Here is a 22,199-nt window from a genome sequence, read left to right on the forward strand (position 1 = left end):
TTAATTAAGAACATAAAAAAGCAGCACATTAATTGTGGGACAGGTTAGGATGCCTACTCGCAGTAATCAATTACATGATAAATAATGAATGAAATCTGCTTATTTGCAGCCTGGGGAAATTCAATTATTCATCATCCTCACTTCTTCCCTGGAGGAAGCTGCAGGTCTTTGTAACAGCTCAGGTAAATAATTGGTTTAACATCTTCACCACAGATTTTTACTATTGATTTGTGTGCAACATCAAGCCTTCAGCCACAGTGTACACATTAAAACATGGTATATCTGACACCCGTACACAGACGCACATTAAAACACACATTATCTGAATCTGAAGCTGGGGCGGTAATTGATCCGTTTCTTCATATTTAGTGTAACAGAATTAGCTAATGGCCCAGGCCTTGCAGAGGTTTGGAATCGCTCCCTTCAGAGCAGGTGATTGGGGAGGATGAACGTCTGTCAGGGCCGGGGCGGCAGTTCCTCACTCTTCCTCTCCAAACAAATAGCCGCGTCCTGACTTAAATGTATCATTACAGCTGCAGTGCATGTTCTCTTGCTCGCTGTGTGGGTAATGGAGCCCAATCTAGCTACTGCTGAGATGTCCTTCAAACATCAATCATTAAGACGTGTCCAGACAGAATTTCCTGAGAGATGCAATGATGATATACAATCTAGAGTAAAAATGTCATTGAGTTTGCTCCAACGTTGCAACCATGACTTGCAACATTAATTTGTGTTCACTTAAACTATCTTTTCACCTTTTTGTTTAATGTTACTCTGTCCTGTTTCTCTCCTCAGCTTTATCTTCTTTATCTTGGTTGTAGCATTACTCCACATCCCTGCTATCCGCACACAAAGTGAGATCGCCCAGGGATATAGGAGTCATCTCAAAAACTCCACCAGAGGTAGTTACGCTTCAATGTGCGTCTGAGGAAAGGGGAGACGCAAACAGTGTCCCCCCCCGGGCCCTGTGGGAGAGTCTGTGTTCACAGCACGTCTTCAGCTAGGGAGGTTCATACATCTTAGTGTTTGAGTGAGAGTGACAGAACTCTTTCTCTCAATCTCTCACTCTTTCTTTGGCCTGTGTGGGCAATTGAATAACACAAGCACCAATCAAAAACACTTTGATGAACTGAGGAGGACAAATATCTTCCCTTTTTTCAGATTCTCGCTCTCCTTCACTCCTTCAACCATTTCTGTTGAATCTCTTGAATGTGACTTCATGGTCCCTTGTGGCTGCACGAGACCCATTCAGAGAAACTCTCGGAGGCTCTTTCAAAGGAAGCGTCCATCTGTACACAACGATTATTTAAACCTCAGTTGTCGCAGTGTTTCAGGGCGAAGGCACGAGATTGAAGAGCGGCAACTTCACATGATCGATTGTTTTGAGGTGTTTGGCTGTTGGAAGTATGATTCCAACTGTGAACTCATCCACTTGATTTAATTTCTGCACAAAACGCTTTTAATACTCACAATCTCATGCAAAGTTTGTTTGATTGATGTCTCACTGCTGCTGACATGCAGCCTCTGTCATTCACCTCGATGATCAGCATTGTATAACTGTGATCTACCTTCTCTATCATCCCTGCAGGAGTTCTGTTTGCACTCAGAAAACACTTTTAATTATGGCTCAGATCACACACGCTTCCCTCAGAAAAACAAATGCTCAATGAAATCCGTCTTGAGTGTTTTCCGTCTGTGCCCTGCAGCAGTCAGCGCTGGGGTTTCAAAGAAATTCGCCCATCAGTCACAATCCAAACTCTGAGCTTTAAAGTCCCCCTGGTAAGTCATGCAAGAAATACAAAGCTAAGTGGTCACGCCATGCTTTGTAATTCCAGGGAGGTTGTAGAGAATAGTACACGTGTTCTTTTAAAGCAGTCGACAGCTTCTCGTTCTCAGGTACACATCCTCACAGAAACTGCAGCTCATGGTGTTACACGTAGAGTTGATGAAACAAAACATGCACACATCTAGAGAGACAGCGCTGCACCCAGTGTCTTTCTTTCAGTGCGCACTGCCAGTCGCTTCTCTAAACTGTTCGGAAAGGCGCTGATGTTCACACCATCTGTCGATCCTGAGCTGTATGTTATTCAGACAGAAACTAAGCCCATATGGGAGCAGATCTGTCACCGGACACTGAATGTTGCTGGGAGTGTTTTTTTGTCATAGAAACAAAAACCTTACTCAGCGTTTTTTTTTCTTTTTTTTTTATATAGAGCTCTGTGATGAAGCAGTGCCAGAGAGCAACATTTTATGGACACACATTAAAAAGCAGTTATTTTAATTGTTGTAATACTGTTTATATTTGAAGTAGAGTCAAATTAATTGGTTTGTAAATTAGCCAAAAGATTTTATTAGCAAACATTCTACTGAAAAATGTTCCTCCTTGCTAAAATGACAAATCTTTTTCAGCATCTGTAACATGAGGTTTTCAATGTTTCTTTGTGTACATAATAGTAAAGACAAGTCACACAAAGGCAATTTGAAGACAATGCACTTCGACTGTGACAATTGTCTGATATTTATAATCCCAAAGATTGAGAAAATAACTGACAGATCGACAAAGAAAGTGACTGCAACGCTAAAAATAACAAAAGTAAAAATTGAAAAGTAAAGTAAATGATCTATTAATCTTCTGACATCCAACAAGTCAAAACCCCCAAGATTTTCCACTTTGCAGCCACTTAAACCCAAATCTTAACTGTAATCCATCATTTTCACAGAGCTTACATTTATTGCAGGGCTGCCATATTACATTTACAAGTATTGCTTTTGTTGTGCTCATCCACTTATTATGCAAATGCTCTTTTTTATTAGTTTGTGTTTCATATTACATCACCTTAAAATATATCTCTATAAGTTTTATTTTTCCTGTAACTGCAGCAAACACTGCTGATGCTCAAATACATTCATCATCCTCAACCCTGAGACGTCTGCAGTATTTAGTGAGTTCTCATGTGTAAATTGCTTGTTTAGTGTTTACATAGGCCTCGTTCGTCCCTTTCTTGTTTTCCTGTGCTGAGTCCCTCTTTATTTGCTTTGTAGTTGTCTAATTTCCCCATGTGGAGCATTAGTTTGATCTTTTCCCCATAGGAGCCTCCCAGTATAACCTGCTTTCTCCAGCTACAAGTTATGGACCTTGAGCATTTTAGTGGTTGTGATTCAGCAGAACAAGAGTCTTAGTCACCCACTGTCCCTGCTCTGAAGTTTTTATTCTTTTGTTGGAAGTCTGGAGGAGGAAAAATGCTGCCGTGTGTCCATGACATTAATCTCAGGCTACATATTGCTTCCTTCTGTCCCTGGTAACTTACAGGTAAAGATGAATGCTGACTTTACAAAAAGGGATTTGTATTCACACTCTCTGGTGGCTCCAGGATAGTGAACCCATCACTCTGCGAAGGTTAGAAATAGGATTATAGCACATGCTGACAGTTGGGGGTGAAAAAAGAGTTTGATATATTGGTTAATATGCATGCAGGCTTAAACCCAGAGTTCTGGGTCTGTTCCCAGAGGTGTGTAGATCAGGTATTAACTCTGCTGAAACCCCAGCACTGGTCTTTTCTGGAAGAGTAGGACAACTGCCATCTTTGTAGGAGGCTATTTTATCAGCAGGTGACAGTTGCCAGGTGGTAGGTGTCATATTAAGCGGGTACAAATATAGTACAAGTGAATGAAACCTCAGTGTGTGAGAGCTCAGATTTTGGGCATGTAGAGGCACACTCACTGTAAATAGACAGAAATACACAAAGCTATAACACACACACACACACAACCCCATCAAAAAGGCCGTACACATGGGAAGAAGGAAGGGAGTGAAAAATCTATTATGTGAGTCCCGTCTGTATTTCAAAGCTCTGCATCCTCACTTTCTATTTATTTATCTGCTTGCCTTCTTTCTCTCTACGTCTATATGGGCAGGAAACAAATACCACCTCAGGCTTTTAAGAATCAGGAGCAGTGTTCCTTATTCCAAAGTGAAATTTATCACAATGCTTCACAACATTTCTCATTCAGGTTCAAAGGGAACAGTAAGTGTTTGGTTTCTTTGAGCTGTCGAGTTTGTGAGACTCAAGTGTGATCCTTCATCTCTGTGTTTGTTTCCTCTCTCAACATATGTCCCTGAAATGTTTCAACCAGATCTGATGGAAGAAAGAACTGAAAAATATTTGTTACTTCCTTATCAAGCAACTTGAATCTTGCGTATTGAAACAAAACACAAATTACTTTCAGATGTTTCACGATTTTATATGAAATGAACAAAAAGACGAGAATAGGAGAAGATGCAAATACATTCTTGGCCGACATCATGATCATGACCACTGATGCATTACTTTTACATAGAATATTGTTTTACTTTCCTACAAAGATACAGTTGGTAGGCCTTGCAGAAGTACAGTACTTTTCTGTCTTTCCCACATACGGTACATACAAACATGTACATATATGGCTGTTTTTAGTTGTTGAAAACACATTATGTTGTAGAATAGTTAAAAAGTTTCCCGGAGCCCGAGATAATTTATCTGACCAACAGTCCAAAACTCAAAGGTCTTTAATTTAGAATTATATAGAACATAGAAAATCATAACTACTACCTAACTTTAGAGGCTGGAAAAGGCCAAATTTGACATTATTACTCAATAAGCACACATCTCTTCCAACTACACCATATAAAAGCATCAGCTAAATGTAATGTTTTGTATTGATAAATAACCTGAATGACATATGATCCATCCGTTAATTTCCAATAGTCTTGAACTCTCCATTCATATCAGATCCATCGGTTTAAATTTCATTTTCAGACTGAAGGTTTTTGTTTTTGTCTCTGTCTTTATAGGAACAAACATTATATTTATGCTATGTGATCTGAGATGGTCAAAATTATCAATGAAGTTCAAAAAAATGCAAAAAAAACTATCTGACCTACATACAGTCCATTCCCCGCTGTTTGCAAGACACAAAGTACTTCTGGCTTTAACCTTTCCATCACTCACTCTCTATCGTTCTCAAATACACACACACACATACACACATGTACATACACCCTTGCGTTGAATACTCGGGTGCTTGCTGACATGAGCCTGCAACTTGAGATGGCAGGTGTCAGTCAAATGTTCCCATTAAGATGGAAATGATGAATTCAGTAAGCAGGAGGAAGCATTGGACAGGACAGAAGCTGGAGACACTGCTGAACTCTCACGCTGATGTTTTTTAACCATTAAACCAGCAGCGCTCAACACCTGATTCATTTATTAACATGAGATATGGTTCTGTGCAGTAAGAAATTTACTTAATGTGCTTCGAAGCTATAATGGAACAGTTTGTTTGTGGAGCTGTAGTAAAACTGATTTAGTGATGGTCAGCATTTTCTTAATTATTGCAGCAGAAGAAGGATTTCTGCCAACATCATTAAGGTCGGCACTATTCCCAAAAGAACATAGAAATAAACATTATCTTATGATTTACAGTCTGAGCTTTCACTCCTGTCTGCATAGCCTATGGTCTACCTGTATCCATGGCAACCTGAAAGCAGAGCATCATGTGAGATGAAGGGAACTGGAAGCCGAGAGAAGGGGCATTATTGTTTTGATGTCTTTGCGTTGAATAAAAGAGGTGCTCCGGGACATCTCTCTGCTAGGGGCCACCTCATATCCACCTTTTCTCCCTCACCAGCATTGTGACATTTCAAAAAGCGTCAAATGTCCCAAACAAGAACGCATCCGCTTCATCTTTGTAGCCTCACTGACGATCAGCTTCTTTGAGCTCTCTGATGTCGTGCTGTATTTCTTTTTGTGTTCCAATGAAATATAAAACTTGCCAACTTTTTTAAAAGAAGTCGTGTGTCACCATAACTCATTGTAGACAGATACAGTTGGATCAAGTCAGAACAATCTCACTGTGAGTCCAGTCACACTGTGCACATTTGTTCTAAATATAGCCAGATATGATTCAAACCATTAATGTTTCTACATTGGAAGACATTGTTAGATTTTTAAATAAAGGCAGTATTTAATGTGCAAGGTTCCATGTGTTCAATTTGTAAAAGGTGAAGAGTTTATCCAGGATGTGTGAGGTTGAATCCAAAAACAGGCAAGACACGTTCCTAGTTTGATCTTGCAAGAGGCTAAATCAAAATTAAACTGGTCTAGTCAACAAAGAATTTCCTGTTTGTGTCAGCAGCTTGTCCCGTTTCAGGGCTACTTTGAGCAGCTGCACTTACCGGCACGCATCATCGGCACACAAGGACTCCAGGGATAGGTCCCAGCAGGGTCCACCCTTTAGATCCTCAGTTGCTCAGGAATGGATAGATGTTGGTCTACTATTGGTCTAGAATGTACATTCATTCTCAAAATTAAACGTGAGATGCATCAGCTTCACCTCCAACATTATAATTTCATTGAGCTGTAATTATATCCCAGGAGACAACAGGAACCATCACCCTGTTCCTCCCTACTTAACCTGCTTCCATCACCCGCTTCCTCCTCATCATTGCCTCAAAGTGAATTCAGTACATGTCAATTCTCTGCGGCAATTCCACCACTTCTGCTTCCCTTGAGCTCATTTGCCACCAATTCCTCTACTATCGTCCAAACAGTTTTGGAGGCTGAGATGGGTCCAATTCCAGCTCACAAGACATTTCATTACAGCCAAGAATTGAACACATGGTGACCTTCACTCAGCTCCAGGCTCCAATTTTGGGTCAATGCTTCCTTCCTGAGAAAAGCTTTTTTTTTTTTACAGCCAATGATGAGCTGTGCACAATCATTGCCCTTATAGTGATATCAACCAGAGCTAATCAGGGCGCTCGCTTTTGAAGTGGCTTGCTAATTTTGGCCTTAATGAACCTCATCTTGGTATGATTCTGCTGCCAGTTCTGTGATTGCATTGATCAAGTTAACCTGTGTAGTAACTCAGTGGGGAAACATGTCTTGATTTGCCTGTCAGGCGTTCAGAGGAAGAAAATGTCTTTGCAGCTTCAAAGTGAGGAAGCTGGCTGAAACCAGCGAAGGCTAGCAGTCACTGGGCAGAGGGCCAGTGTAGTGGGACTGGGAAGTGCTTTCTTTTTGTGCCAGACAGTGTTTTGGCAACGTCCATATCCTCACATTCTGCCTACAGAGCATGGACATGGAGTCTGGCATTTGCTCAAGGTATTGCACCAGGGGGGCTCTCTGTCCTGTTTTCTTTCTTATATTATACTACTGGATGTCCGTCAGCTGTGCATCAACAGCCTCTTCTTTCTCCTGGTCAAGATCGAACTAATTTAACCAATGTTTACAAAAGGGGAGTTCAGTTAAGATATGATAAATTAAGATAATCATATCTCTGACACTGCACCAAACGTCCATTTTAAGCTAACTGCATCATTATTGACCTGTACATGTGTTGTTTTCTTGAATTAAAATGTCTGCTGTTGCAGTGAGAATATTTCAGTCCATTTCCAGCACAAACACAAACCCACTAGTGTGTGAAAGTTAATTCTTTATTTTGGGAGCTGTAGTGTGACCAGTTAATCTTATCTCAAGGCCGACTCGCCAGGTTTTTGGAGAGCTTCCAACATCATCTCACAGTGTTTAACATAAGATGGAGTTTGTTCTGAGTTAAGTTTGAAACTCCATCTTCTGATTAGACCATGAAATGTGATTCGAAAGCTCTAGTAAACTAAGGGGGCCTTGAATTATTACTGTTGAATTTAATCAACTTGTTTACTCAAGTTAAGTATCTTGAAAGTTAAAATAAGGCAAAATTTGGCACTAAAATTTGCGAAAAATATTAATATATATAGATTTATTCAAGTGTAAAAAAAGTAAAGTCAACAACACAGTATTTCACTGTAATACAACCAAGATACTTTTTTCATGGAAATGGTAGAATAAAGTCCAAGTACCTCAAAGTTTTGCTTTCACCACTGTTGCTATATGAGGGAACAGATACATTTAAAAAATTAAATATTATATAGATCTCGGGGAATTAATTACTGTAACCTAATGAGCTCCCATGAGAAAAGAAAAGAACAATATGGAGAAAACCATATTTCCAAGATGTGTGGATAAACAGCAGTTTGAAAATTTCAAGCGAGAATGTTAGCCAATAAAAGTGGAAAAGATGAGAAGAGGAGGAAAAGCTTTCTTTTTATATAATTGAGCTGTAATTGTTGAGCACTCAGACACAGCTGCTGCCAGACTGCCAGGTCACTTTAATTGCCATCCACAGGTGAAAACTGCCTCTTTTCTCTATACACTCAGCTGAATCCAAGCGTCTAATGGCCTTTCCAATGTGTTTATACGCTGACGTTTTAAGTTTGAGCTAGCATTAGAGACGTTTCTTAGTCTGTCTGCTAATTGGTATGTTTGAGGCTGAGGGAAAATTGGTGGACCATTGATCTAGAGCGTCACATTGAGAAGGAAAAACAAAGAAAGTGAGAGAGGGACAAGTTACAAACAGCCACAGTTAGACGGTTCTCAGCTGCCAAGCAGGTAGCTGCCCTCACAATGTGACACATCTGCCACCTCAGACTGGGTGCACACACAGGAGCTGCCAGCAACCAGCGTGCGCCTGCTTTTTTCTGTCCTGCACATACTCTACAGAGCTTTTCTCACATGCCACTGTGGTCTCAAAATAGGCCGCAGTAGTTCCAGGTGCTGCCGAAAAAGAAAGAGAATTAGAAAAAAAGGAATGTTAAGCCTCCTGTGTGGACATTACTGTGGCAGGAGTGACAGCGTGCCTTCCCAGGAGACATCCTGGCTCTGCTATTGTCACCAATGTGGACAGAGCGAGTCCCTGCAGCCCTCTGAAATTAATACAAGCTGACCAGCAGCCGGCTATCTCAGGCTGGATGGGGACGGCAGTCTTATTCAGGGTGACAGAACCTGTGACTTGTCCCAACAAAGTCTGGGTGCCCTGAATGTGCTCGGACGTTAACAAATGCCACTCAGCATGAGGCACTCTCTTGATTACCGCTGACTTTGGCTTGGATAAGTGAAATAACCACAGCAAGGTGACTTTCACAAAGCAACAACATGTCCAGCTAAGTCACACCGTGTCCTTCCAGAGAATACAAGCAAATCTAAGCTCATTTCCTCGACAGTTTATAGCATGAGGGCCTCTGAGTGCAGCTCCACCAACAAACATTCACTCCCCTCTGTGCAGGATTTGCTCTGTCGTCACAAAATGGCAAATAATTGGCAATGTGGCTCTGAGTTAAGCTGATTGTTTTCCACACATCAATAAATATAATTTAAACATCCGACCCAAGGCCAACCGCTGATTCACACAACAGCCCCGGCTCTCAGATGTGACAAATCCAGACAAAACACACACTCACTCATACGAGTCTTAATTGAGACCACTTTTGCAGCTTTGTGTTGTTCTGCCGCCTCATCGATTAAAGACCTCCTGATGCATCAGCAGCTGTCTCAGCAGAGTGAAGATGGCCACATGGTGCAGTTCTGTCTGTGCTGGGTCGGTCAGTCCCTCTTTATGTGCACATTTCATTTGAGGGACAGCAATTCACAGATGATTGGCCTCTGTGGGAGTTTACACACTAAATTACTGATTTTTGGTAGCAGTGGAAATGATCTGTGAACAAAGCATTGATGTATTATGCCTTTTAAACTGATATGGATAACTTGTCTATTACAGTTCCTTATTTAAACATCAAGCAGTTACGGAGCAGCATTAATTCAGACTTGGTGTCACCTTTTGGCCGCCTTGCAAAACATCCACCATATAAAATCCAATATTCTCTCTCCTTAAGCTTTGTTTTTGATTCCTGTGTTGGTCTCTTGAGGAAAATATCTGGCTATTAAGTTACTAAATGCTCCAAGTTCACACTTATATGTTGTCATTTTTAAACAAAAAGAATCCAGATTTGCATTTTTGCTCTGTATCAGAAATAATACCCGTATAACACACCTGCAAAAAGCATATCACATGACCATTTAAACACACGCTGGGCATGTGCATGCTGGTTTAAACAGGAAGAAGATTGTTGCTTAGTTCCAAAAAACTACGAACAAGGAAGAGAATAGTTGAAAAATAAGACTTTAGGTTTCTTTTCTTGTGCCGACGGAGGTGAAACTGTTGCTGACTGAGAGCTCTAGAAAACTTTACATTCACCGCATGTAGTCAAGTTGTGACTGATGAGACCCAATAATGAAGTAAATGTGGGTGTCCACAAAAAAAAAAAACGAACCCCAGAGTTTTCAAACTAAAACTGGGCCAGCAGCATTTTCAAAAGTTTCAGTTTTAGTGGTTTGAAAAGTCTGGTGGGGTAGATGCATTTTATGATTAAAACATCATTAGACCCTCTTATTATTTGTTGAAAACCACACGATGAGAAAGATGAATGTGAATCTACGGACTGAAGATAAATGAGACAAATAAAAGAATGACCTCAAACTGGTTGTAAATATCTGTTAAGTTAAGGGGAGCTGGGATTTAAATTAGAATTCCATGTAGGCTCATTACGAGTGAGTCTCTTCACAGTTTAACATTGTTTTCACTCTGTCATTTGATACATTGCTTTTATAAAATATATTTTAGTATTTTGTTCCACTGTATCGTCAGCAAACCAGCACCACAAAAAAAGTAGATGAAGAGGCCGATGAATATTCTCTATCCCAGAGAGAATATTGATTCAGTGCATCTTTTTCAAACGTGGCTGTCCTGCACTCTTCTCTGCCTGCTCCCTTCTCCTCTCATCCATGTTGTTGGAAAGGGCTGTAAATCCTCACACATCCCTGGTCCTCTGTTCTCCTTGGAGATGTAGACACAACCTGAATGGTGTGTCTATTAAGAGAACGGCAATAATGAAGTGCAATTTAGCAGATTGTGTTACGTCTGCGAGGATTTCCAACAATATCAGAGCAGCAGTAACAGATGTGGCTATTTATAGTGGCTGTGTATTTATTTATCATGTTTCACTCATTATTAAAGATCAGAAACATTATCAGTTTGAGTTTATAGAGCCAATGTTAAATAAAGTGTTTGACACTATAGAAGCACTTCTGCTTTCTCTCTGTCTTTCTATTGTCCATCTTCTCCGCTCTCTCCCCTGTACTTCCTGTCTGTCTTGACGCTTGGTGTGCCATAACTTATAATTAGCATCAAAAGACCTGGGCTCATGCATTATCAAGAGCTGTGACATTTGTGGCAAGACAGGGTTCCCCCAGATGACCCTGGGGCTTCGCACGTCGAGGGGTCCAGTTAATATCAGACGCTCTTACTCGCCATCTTGTAAGAATATTCAGCCCAACGTCTTTGGTCCAGACACACAGAGATTTTCCAGTTCACGTGAGAGTTCAAAACTCTGCGTACACCTCTTTAAAAAGAAGAGTGTTGGAGTGATTCATGGTTATTTATATTATTGGTCATGCCTGTAGCCGTGTCTTTACAGCTGGTGCAATGCAATTTATTTTTTCTGGTTAGTGGTCCTTCTGCAATAACACAGGCCTGCCCAACACCCTGAGGAAAATCTGCACAGAATCATATTGGCATGTTCCAGTACGAATGGCTAAGGCCCAGTAACCACAGTTTTACTGGTGCTAATCTCAGGTGGAAAAGCTATGAACCAGTTGCCTGCATGGTTCAGCTCTGGCGTCGCCTCAGTGAGCACACAATCGCCACAGCACCATTGTTGCCAGGGCTGCCTGTTGCTCCTGCTATTTTCAGATATTTTTCAAACTTCAGTTGTTTTGTCAGCACACGTCCACATTTTCCTCCATTTACGTCCAGAACACTTCTACAAGGGAGTCTTGCTGAAAAGTGGTCAATACTGCTATAGTGATTAGAATTGTGATGATATTGACACTTTAGTTATGAGACACTCACTGAAATATTATTACTCCCTCCACCAAGGATTTTATGTTGTCTGTGTTTATCTTTTTATTCAGTTAGCAGAATTACACAAAACCTGAACATATTTCCATGAAACCTGGTGGAAGGATGTGGTACGAGTCAGGGGAAAATTCATGAACATGCAGATCAGGGCTGCCCCCTGATCTGCATGCATACAGGAATTTTTCTTCACATGCTTTGACATTATGAGATAAAAAAAACAACATTTCTGTGGATTTCTCAGAGAATACTTGATGGATCTTGATGAAAAAAGCTGTCATGTTTCGATTCAGGGTCCTGGTATTTGTGAGTGTGAGCAATTTGGTGCTGATCCAAATGAAAATCTGGATCTATGGCTCGGTGGTATGCACTCTAGTGCCATACTAGTTATTACTAGTTAGTCCTCATAAACTACTTAGAAATGAGACCAACAACACATATAAATTCAGATTTGTCTTATACGAGAGTCTATATCATTAATGCTGCTTGAATAATTTTAAGAAATGTCACAGAAGTCTTTGCAACAACTGACTGATGTTGAGACCATTGCTAACTTTGCATTTAAAAAGAACTGTAATATAAAGTGTTTTAAATGATGTTACAATTTAAAAAAGGTAACAGTAACTGTTTCATACCAAGTGAGGACATTGTGAAAAGAATGCGGAAATGGAAAAATATTGGTAATATCCTTGTGGATAAAAGGAAACTGGATGGTGCAGAGACTTGGCTCAGTAGTTTAATTATGTAATTTAATCCAGTTTAACACTTTGCTGATATGAATGACCTCTTGTCTCAGACGAGCTGTACTGTATTTATTTGTTCCCTGGGCCTGAATCCTTCACCGGGGTCTTTTGGCAGGAACCAAGCTTTTCTGTTCAGCTCTCCTAACATTATTTTGCCTTCAGACAGATGAAGCATGGCCAATCCCAAACAACAATCCTCTTTACTGTCGAGCTGTGAGTCTGATCTCAAGCCGAGAATCTCGTTGATGTGTGCCACTGAGAAGACAGAGGAGTGGCAACAGGATGGATGCGACCCACCACTGAGAAAATGAGTGGAATCACAGCATTTTCCACCCAGCTGACACCCAGGACAGATGGAGCTAGCAAACGCTGCTGCACAGCCCCAGCCAAAACCATGGCAACAGTGTGCACGTGGCAACAGGAAGCATGCAAAGCCTATCAGAGCGGAGAAAGCATTGCCATCTAAGTAGGTCCCTGAGGTAGACTCATAGAGGATGATAGCCTAGCGAATGGAGGTTGGGATTGAAAGAATCAAGAGTATCCCTCATCACGGTTGTGGAAGATCGAGAGGAATAAAGCACCATATGTTTCATATCCTAAGGGGATGATTTGATATAGGCTGCAACAACTACCATTTTAGATCACAGCCAAATGGCATGTCGTCAGTAATGCCTCTGTTGTGCTGTTAAACAGAAGCCTGGAGGCAAGTCTATAGTCGGTGTGTTTTTAGAGTGTTTACATGGTTCTGTGAAAGGGCTGCCTCTCTGGAATCTTAATTCATCTGATTTTCCCTTCTGTTATTGCATTTCTGTACTGTCGCCCGCAGGGACTTTGTCCTGTCACTTTGCTCCTCAGAGCAGAAGATCACCTGCACAACTGATAAGAGATTCTGTGTCTCGCTCAAGGACACTTGAATACGTTTGACCCCAGACCCCAGGCTGAATGAAAGTCTGACTTCTTCACCTCATTGACCGAGCAGCTTGCTGCAGAAAGTTGATTTTACTTAAGTGTTTGATTTAGATTGATGAAAAAAACTGTACAGCATCAGAGGATTGATTTACAAGATGTTCTCAATCTAGAAAAAAATTCAACTATTTGCAAGGGCTGTAGTCGGCACCAATGTTATTTTCCACACCAAAACCAAATGCCCCGAGCGTGATCACGCCATCTACTTTGGATGGGAAGGCAAGAGGTGTAATGTGGGAGGCCAAGGTAAATGTCATAAAACATGTTCCCATTACACAGGAAGGAAAAAAAAGAAAATAGGACTCCAATAAATTCAATAGAGTTGACATATAAACTGCTCTTTATTTCTGTTTGCACAGAAAATGTTTTCCCATCAGATATGAGGTATAAATGCTTGATAGTGGAGCTGAATGTGACCCTTACATGACCCTGATTTTAAATTCTCAGATCACGTCATGTTTTTTGTCACTTCTGCTTCAGTCTGCAACAGTGACGGCAGTTTTTGATTTGTGCCAGAAAAAAAAAAACGCCTCCAAACTCTCATCTGTGCATTTCCAGATGAGCTGTGCTGCATTGTAACACCTCTGTTACAGCTCCCACACATTTAGCCCGAGACGAATAAAACGTCAACACAGGGACAATACAATTGTATATATTACCATCTGAAATAGTTTTCACTGAGGTAATACTGAGGTGATGCCTTTTACCTCTTCACTATATCCCCATTAAGAAGAATCCACTTCGACCTTGTAATCCTAGAAGTTTTTCTTTCTTTTAAAATGTATGGCATCATAGCTCGTAGATGAAATGTCTGTCATACGAGTCGACGTCTTCGCTCCCCTCCCGTTTGAAGAACTTGTGAAATTACGTTTCTTGAGTGTCTTCCTGGTTTCAATTTTCAAGGAAAAGCTGTGAAATTTTGTGGGTCTGAAGGGGGGTTATCTTCGCCACGCAGCCGTGCACTGCGTTAAGCTGAGTTGCCTTTTATTTTCAGACTCTATGGAGGCTTTGTGATTATGTAGGATTTTTTTTTTTTTAAACGAGAATAGATTACATAAAATTTTTGTCACTCAGCGCAGCAACTTCACTCCAAAGCCCGCACACTTCTGAGGCACAGTGGAGTCAAATGGCTGCTTGCGCTGATATGCATGACAGCACAAGTGTACCCTGCTTACACCACTGTACCTCTCCACCATCTTACAATTCACTGTCAGCAGCTGACAGCATAAAAGAAGAAGAATTCACACTACAAACATTAGTCTCTGAACGCCTGTCATAAGGCTCATTTATGCTCAACGTTAGTTTCTTACATTAACTCTTCCACCCCGACATGTTTTTTTGTTGTCAGAAATTCTCCCTCTGCGCTGCCATCTAATGGATTCATTGCATGACAACCATGCAACCGTAAAGGACGCATGGACGTACAGTATGTGGGCAGAGACAGTTACGTATTTTGAAACTGATGTATCTATTTTCATGAATGCGGCACGAATTTGCCTGAATAGCATCTTGATTTGCAGTAGAGACAAACTGCACATATGAACCACGAACCTCCCACTTTCTCTCCCTCCCTCTCTCTCATTGAGGCTGTGGCTGCTTTATCGTCTACACTATCCTCACCTCCCCCATTGCATTGTGTTCCTCCAGGCTCATCAACACTTACTTGCAGCCCACCGGCTCTTTTGGCATAGATTATTGAAACATCTGAAGAATAAAAATCAGGGTTTCTATTGCAGATGAATTATAATTTTACAATATCAAGTGTTTGATGGTGAAGTGTGGAAAAATACCAAACAAGCAAGGGGAAGTGTTTGTGTTTCCAAATTATCGACCTTATTATCTTAAATTGCCAAATCCAAATTTCTAAAGAAATAAATAAATAATATAAGCAGAGTTTTTCATGATGATATGTACCATTGTTAGAGGGTGTGGCCCAGAACAAGTTTCATGTCATCGAAAGCAGCTCAAGAAGAATGATAGACTTTCTCAACCCTCACACTCTCTATATCACATTTCATGTCCTGACCAGGGTATTAAAAACAAGCCCACACACACACACACACTGAGAGGAATGTGTGAATGAAGTTTTCTCACCTCAGATCGAGGACTGATGCAATAGTATTCAGTCTCTTTGGTTCAGTTTCATGTAATCTGTTCTTGAACGCTTCCAACATTGGGAGTTTTAACACCATGGTCAGTCACTACTGTTTTCTCAAGAAAGAAGAGCTCTGGTGTTTTCCCTCACAAGGTTGCTGGCATGAGTTTTCACTGTTTGGCATAACTACAGGAGGCATATACTGTATCTGTGAATATTTGTGCCTCGGCAGAGTGTAGTGTGGATCCAAGAAGGAAGACGGTAGTCTGAACCCTTCGTCTAGAAGCATCAGATATTCAAGGCATATGAATAAGATTATTTTGGCATAATATTGTTTTGGTTTCTTGCTATCCTTGCTGTAGGTTTGCTGTTGTTGTAATGCCTCTGTTGACTGAGAGATGATTGAGTTCCCTCTCTCTCTCTGCCGTATTGAAGCTAGCTTTGAAAACCAACCATATTCCTTATACCCTGAGGTGCCAGATAAGGTTCCAGGTATTGAAATGTTTTTTTCTTTCCTCCATGAGGGATTTCCTTAAAACACACCTGGTAGAATTGCCAGACTGCCAGCTCAGTGTAGAGAAATTGAATGTAGAGGGTCAAGTCTTCAGTAGAGTTCAGAGGACACGAAACAAAGATCAGGAGCTTTATTTTATGTTGAGGTTCGTAAACCATTTCGATGGTAATGACCACCTAGCCTGGCCGTCCAGCACCTCCCTGAGGACCAACTTGTATTGAATCCACTGCTACTCTTATCAATCATTACAACCTCTGTGTGAATCTATCTGGGCTTTAAAGTTTCATACTCTGTTGTTGATGAGAAGTTGCTGACAGGATATTATAAAGTGTGTGTAAACATACATCACCCACACAGCCGTGCGGCGTCTCAGCCATTTGCATGTGACTGACAGTCAGTCTCAGAGGATTTTTCTCTCTCAGACTTGAACAAGAACTCTCATATTCTCTGCAGCTTCTTGGGGAGCTCTGTCTGCCTGTGCCTACACAGGAAGGTACCTGTTAGCTATTCTGTCGGGCTGAGTGGGCCGAGAGGTGCACTGCTGTCCTCCTACGCAATGCCTGTGAGACACCACCATGCCTCTAATGAGAAGTGGACCTGACGTTTCTTCTCCGGCCGCTGCTCCTCTTAGTGTCCCATCAGCAACCACTTCTTCCTGTTCTTCTTCCCACAGTCATGATGGCAGAAAGGTTGAAGCAATTTTCGGTTGAATTATTGATTGGTCGGTCACTGGCTCGGTCTGATCTGTTGATGCAGGGAGGATCGTGTGTGATGTTCGTCAGAGCGTCAACAGGTATAAGGGTGTTGCTATGTGACAGGAGAGCTGTTATTTTCCGTGCACAGAGCATTGAGTGTGTGTGGCACAGGTCGTAGCTGATGGGATCCAGTGTGCCAACATTATTATCTCTCAAGGTGTGAACACAATGGCTAAGGATGATTTGCTGTGACAGGAAGCTCACAGATGGCTGCAGAAACATTCTTAGGCTCCATGTATTCTCCTCACAGTTGAACATTGTTGGTATTAACCCTTCTCTCTGGATTGGCTCCTCGTTCACATCATGCAGGCAGAACAATCCACAATGGGTGCAACTGATTTCCCAAAGAACAACTGTTAGCATACGCTGCCATTTGGTGGTTATTATATTGAAACTGAAACATCCCATTAATGACCAGTTGTGAAGATGTGGTTGAGTGACTGTAAAAAAACACAAGAATCCTTAATCCACCCATAATCCTAATTCCTGGTTGTGACTACCAAACATGGTCGATATAATGGTGCACTTTCATACTTATAGTAATTAGGCACATCAGGAGCTGAGGCACAAGGCAGAGGGTATATGTGCACAATAATTGCATAATTGACTGTAGCGAAATAACAGCATCTGTGTCTGCTTTATTATACAGTATCAGCAGTAAGCAAACTGTGAAATCATTTGTATGAGGCCTGTTTAGTGGGTCAATGGGAGGGGTGGGAAGTATTGTGGGTGGCTCATGTACTTGAGAGAAGAACTTTTAACCCGATGAATATTGCTTAATAATATAGCTGTATTGTGGACTAATTTAGAGCTGGGCCTTTCCAGCAGGGGCTCGATTGAGCATTCTCCACTTGTTTGTTTTCCAATTCGGACTTGGTACTTACATTTTACCGCTGCGTTTGTTTTCTGAGAAGGTCTCATGTTTCATTTATTGGATCTGCTTTAGCATGTTCGCCTACTTGCTCTCAGGCGATGCCGTGCTGCATAAATTATGCAGGGTACTTTTCGTTTCTGACATCAGGCGTGAGCGGCTGATATGGGACTGCGCACGGCAACTTAGCACATAGTCTTCAAGGCATCAATGTCACTCAGCCAGCTCGGCTGATTGAGACTTCGGAATGAGTCGCATGCAGAACATTACAGCTCTGTGGAGTAAAACAGAGCAGGAAATTGCAGTTAAATCCCTGGCACGGATGCAAAAGATAATAAAATGTATCTTTTTTAAATTAGTGTTCATGACACTTACTTTGCTAATGGTTTGTAGAGACCCTGCAAAGCAATAGTAACCAGGCTTTCTCTAATCCTCCTCAAATTGACCTTTAATGTTTGATATGGATTTTACTCACTATTAATGCAGCTCAATGTATGCACCAGCCATCACTGAATAGTCAAAGCAGGGATGACGCTTACTAGAAGGCAACAGTGTTGATTGTACCGAGATCCATACTTGTTGAACTGCAGTCTGGTGATGTTGCTGCGACCTGCCCGCTCCTCTGCTTCTCAGTCTTCTCACACCAGCAGCTTGTGAAATAAAGAACAAAATCAATGTGCAAGGCAAGGTCTACTCCAGTCAGTCTTTTCAGATGCAGCCGAAAGGGTAGAAATATTGGTGTAGACAACTGAAACCAACTTGTAATGCTCCTTTCTATCAGTGGTGAGTGCACCCACTGACTCAGATATCTGTAGAGTATGTTTATGTTTAAATATTTCTCTGTAACCCTGCCAGGCCTATGAAGATACAGAGAAAAGAAAATGATTCTAACAATGATCCACACTGTGGGAGAGAAACTAAACAAACCAGGAGAATCAACTTTTCGCTTCAGTTCAGTTGAGCAGATGAGCATTGATTATGGCAAATGTGGCTCTTTGTTTGCCCACAGAGTGACGGCATAAATATCAAAGATACCAACTAAACTACCTGAGAAAACTAGACCTCCGTCTTTTTCTCTGGCTCATCCACAGATGTTAGCTGTCGTCACAAGACCCCGATCACGTCTGATATTAACATCTGTCCTGAGTGATCCAAACAACTCACCAGTGTAAAGTACAAGTCTGAGTGCAAGCATCCATTTTGTTGCTTTCAGAATGGATGTACTCATCCCAGTACAGACTCTGTGTGGACAGACAAAGGGAGAGAATGATGAGATGACTTGCATGTCGGTGTAAAATGGTGATGTATAAGAGTTTGGGTTTAGATCAATGTTCTTAAATTGTCAATCTGAATTATTTATCTATGGTCTAAGATTAAAACCTTTTTCACATCAGAGGAGTCACAATATGTCACCCACTTAGTTTTTAGATTTGGCTGTTTATGGAAAACAGAACCCGTAGGTGACTTCCTCTTATAGAGGCAGGTTACATAAAAACCACTGTGTATCAAGACAACATTATGCATGCCCTCTTCATGAGCTTTAATCTCATAATCAAGGAAACCACCAGCAGTCGTCTGAAGCAGAGACAAAATGTGCCTTCAGTGGAGCTCAGCACCCAATTCTCCTCCTCAGCAGATCAGGTTCCCAGTCTGCTTTGTCTCCTCCATCTCTGTAATGTGAAGAAAGAGGAGGTGAAAAAAGCGACAGGGCTTTGTTCTCGCATTGAAAGCCCACAGTTTCTCTCAGAATCACTGACACAGTCTGGCATTCGTACTGCTGATGAAGCTCTTCTCTGGCTACTAAAACACATCTGCAACCAGTCACAGTCACATTATATATTCACTTTGCCCATCACCTGTCTAATCAGACCTGAGTGTCCCAAATGTGAATAAAAGAGAAACCAGGTGAGACAACTTGCCTTGCTTTATATAATTAAGATACAAATCCATCTTCAAGAATAAGTCTGTTGATATTCTAATGTGTTTTGCTCTGAGCTTCAGCACATTCAATTTGAATTAAAATAATATCTATAATAATAATGGATACTACATTAAAGTGCCAAGTCTCAGCTTTGATTTGAGTAGATGTACATTAACATAGAAGAGACATTTCAGAGATTTAGCCCTTTGAACAGATAGTGCCAAACTTTTATGGATTTTAAAACTAATTGGATACTTGGCTGCTAAATATTTCTTGGGCAGCATTGTGTCGTTTAAATGTTGGTTCATACCATAAAGACGGACGATGCATCTTTACTTCCTCCCACTACCCAGAAATAAACAAAATACCCTTGATACAAACGCAGCCATCTTGCTTTGAAGGCCTCATTTTTTCATTAGTGAGAAAAATTTATTTGACATGTACTTTGACTTAGTTTGGTCCATGTCCCATCCACTTACATGGAGGAGCCATGATTTATGACCCATACAGTCTATTGTCCATGCACAATAAAAGCTCACTCGTGGTTCAGAGTTGACTGAAAGTTGCCTGTTGAAATGTAAGTGGACGTACAAGTGAAAAAGATGAAGCTCAAAATATCAAAAATCTATCAGCGCGACATCTGGGTTTGGCTGTTGGGTTCATTGAAAGAAACCAGGTGTGTATAGGAAAGTCAGAATCGTCTGTTACCATATCTCAGTCAGACCGAGCTGCGTACTCCACTTGATGAAGACTTGAAGTTATGAGACCCTAGATGAAGAGCTGCAGTGAAGCTCTGCAGGAACTTCACGAGCGCAGATACAAAGGTTTTGCTGGTAAACAGAAGTGGCAAGTCAAGAAAGGTTTCTCAAAGCGTCTCTGCAGAGCTCTGATGTTGTTTGCTATGGGAGAGATGACAACACGCCTGATAGAAAAGCCATTTGTGTCCTTTATCCACCATCCAACCGGGAATTCCAACTGAAAGGGAGGACAGCGACCTGTCGGCTGTCACATCCGATCGATGTTGCTCATTGCTGGGTTCCGCATGCTGCTGTTCTTATCAGTCAGACAGAGAAAGTCTGAAAAATACTTTAAATCAAGATCATAAGCGATTTGTAGTTTACTGATGGATGGATGAGAAGGAAGGTGCAAACACACAAAGTTTAATTACTGTAGCACTTCAGTAATGAAGTTCCACTGCTGGAGGAGGCTCTCAGTGTGGCACCGGAGACCAGCAGCACGACAGCGAAGACAGATTTATGAACGCTGCCCTTAATTTAGCTTGCGTGCCGTGTACAGTAAATCACAGAGCTGATATATGCCAAAGGGGTTTTTACTATAATTAATCAAGTAATTTATTAACAAGTAAACAAGAATACGGGAGTGAAAAATAATCAGTAAGTGTAGGAGAGCGTGTTTAGGTGTTGTCTGATAAGCATCTGTTTTATACTCTGTGTGTGCAGCCAGCATACAGCGAGCAGATAACAAAATATCACATTATTTTTCCCCTAATGTCTGATGCAAACACAATAAGAGAAATGTGAAATTGGTGCATTAAGTAGAAGAGTGGATGTTGAGGTGAATACGCTGTCACATATCGTTACTTTAAAATTCTGTTGCCTGAGAATCGTCACATCTTAACATGAAACTAAACCAATGATAGTCGTCTGTACACAAACAGGCACATTGTAAACAGGATGTGCTAATCGCTAATTCTGCAGCTTTCAAGTTGAAACACACAAAATAACTTCATGAATTCACAGGAACATAATTCTTGACATGATCCATTGAAACGGAAGTTTCAAAACAAGCATGATTATCTACCTAGTGTCAGACTTTAACGTCCCTGTTATGTATTTTAAGAGTAAGTATTCAGTAATACTTCACTTTCTCTTAAAAGAAAATTGTTTTCTTCAGAGTACAGGAAATTGTTTTCTACCAAACCCATTGTAATTTTCTTTTATTCTTCTCCTGTCATCTGCTGATTCCCCGCAGCCCAACTCACAAACTCCCTTTTTCTAATCTGTCTTGTGTCCAGATTTCCCTCTGTCTTTCTCTTCTCCGTCACTTTCTCTTTTCCATCTTGTCTCCAAGGATTCCGGTCTCTTTTCCTCTTTCCTCTGCTCTGCTGCCTCACCCTCTTTGTCTCCTCAGACGTCTCCTTTCATTGTCAGGATTTCAACGTCTTACTTCACCATCCAATTTTATGTCCCCAAGGATTGTTCCCTCTGGCTAAAGATATGGTGACTGATAATCCAGCTCATAAAATGATACATTAACTTTGCCTCTGGACGGTGGCTATGGGGGAGGAAGCACTGTTGTAGATTACATCGATGAGATTGTTTTTAATCCTGCTAGAGTTCTGGTGTAGGAAGTCTTAAGTCTCACATAATTAGCTTCAGAGGGGAAACTGGGCTTTGGACTCCAACACTTTCACTGTGATTTTTTACAAAGCTTAGATAACATGAAGGTTTTTTATTTCTTTGATAAATTAGTGATTCGAAATAT

General features: G+C 41.1%; 1 protein-coding gene across 2 annotated transcripts in view; it reads left to right on the forward strand.

The window, feature by feature from the left end:
- The window catches only part of LOC109633480 (mannosyl-oligosaccharide 1,2-alpha-mannosidase IA), a 160,124-nt gene that overhangs the window by 123,307 nt on the left and 14,618 nt on the right, over window positions 1-22,199 (forward strand). The window lies entirely within an intron of this gene.

The sequence above is a fragment of the Paralichthys olivaceus genome, chromosome 13 (genome assembly GCF_024713975.1).
Source record: "Paralichthys olivaceus isolate ysfri-2021 chromosome 13, ASM2471397v2, whole genome shotgun sequence".
Taxonomy (NCBI): domain Eukaryota; kingdom Metazoa; phylum Chordata; class Actinopteri; order Pleuronectiformes; family Paralichthyidae; genus Paralichthys; species Paralichthys olivaceus.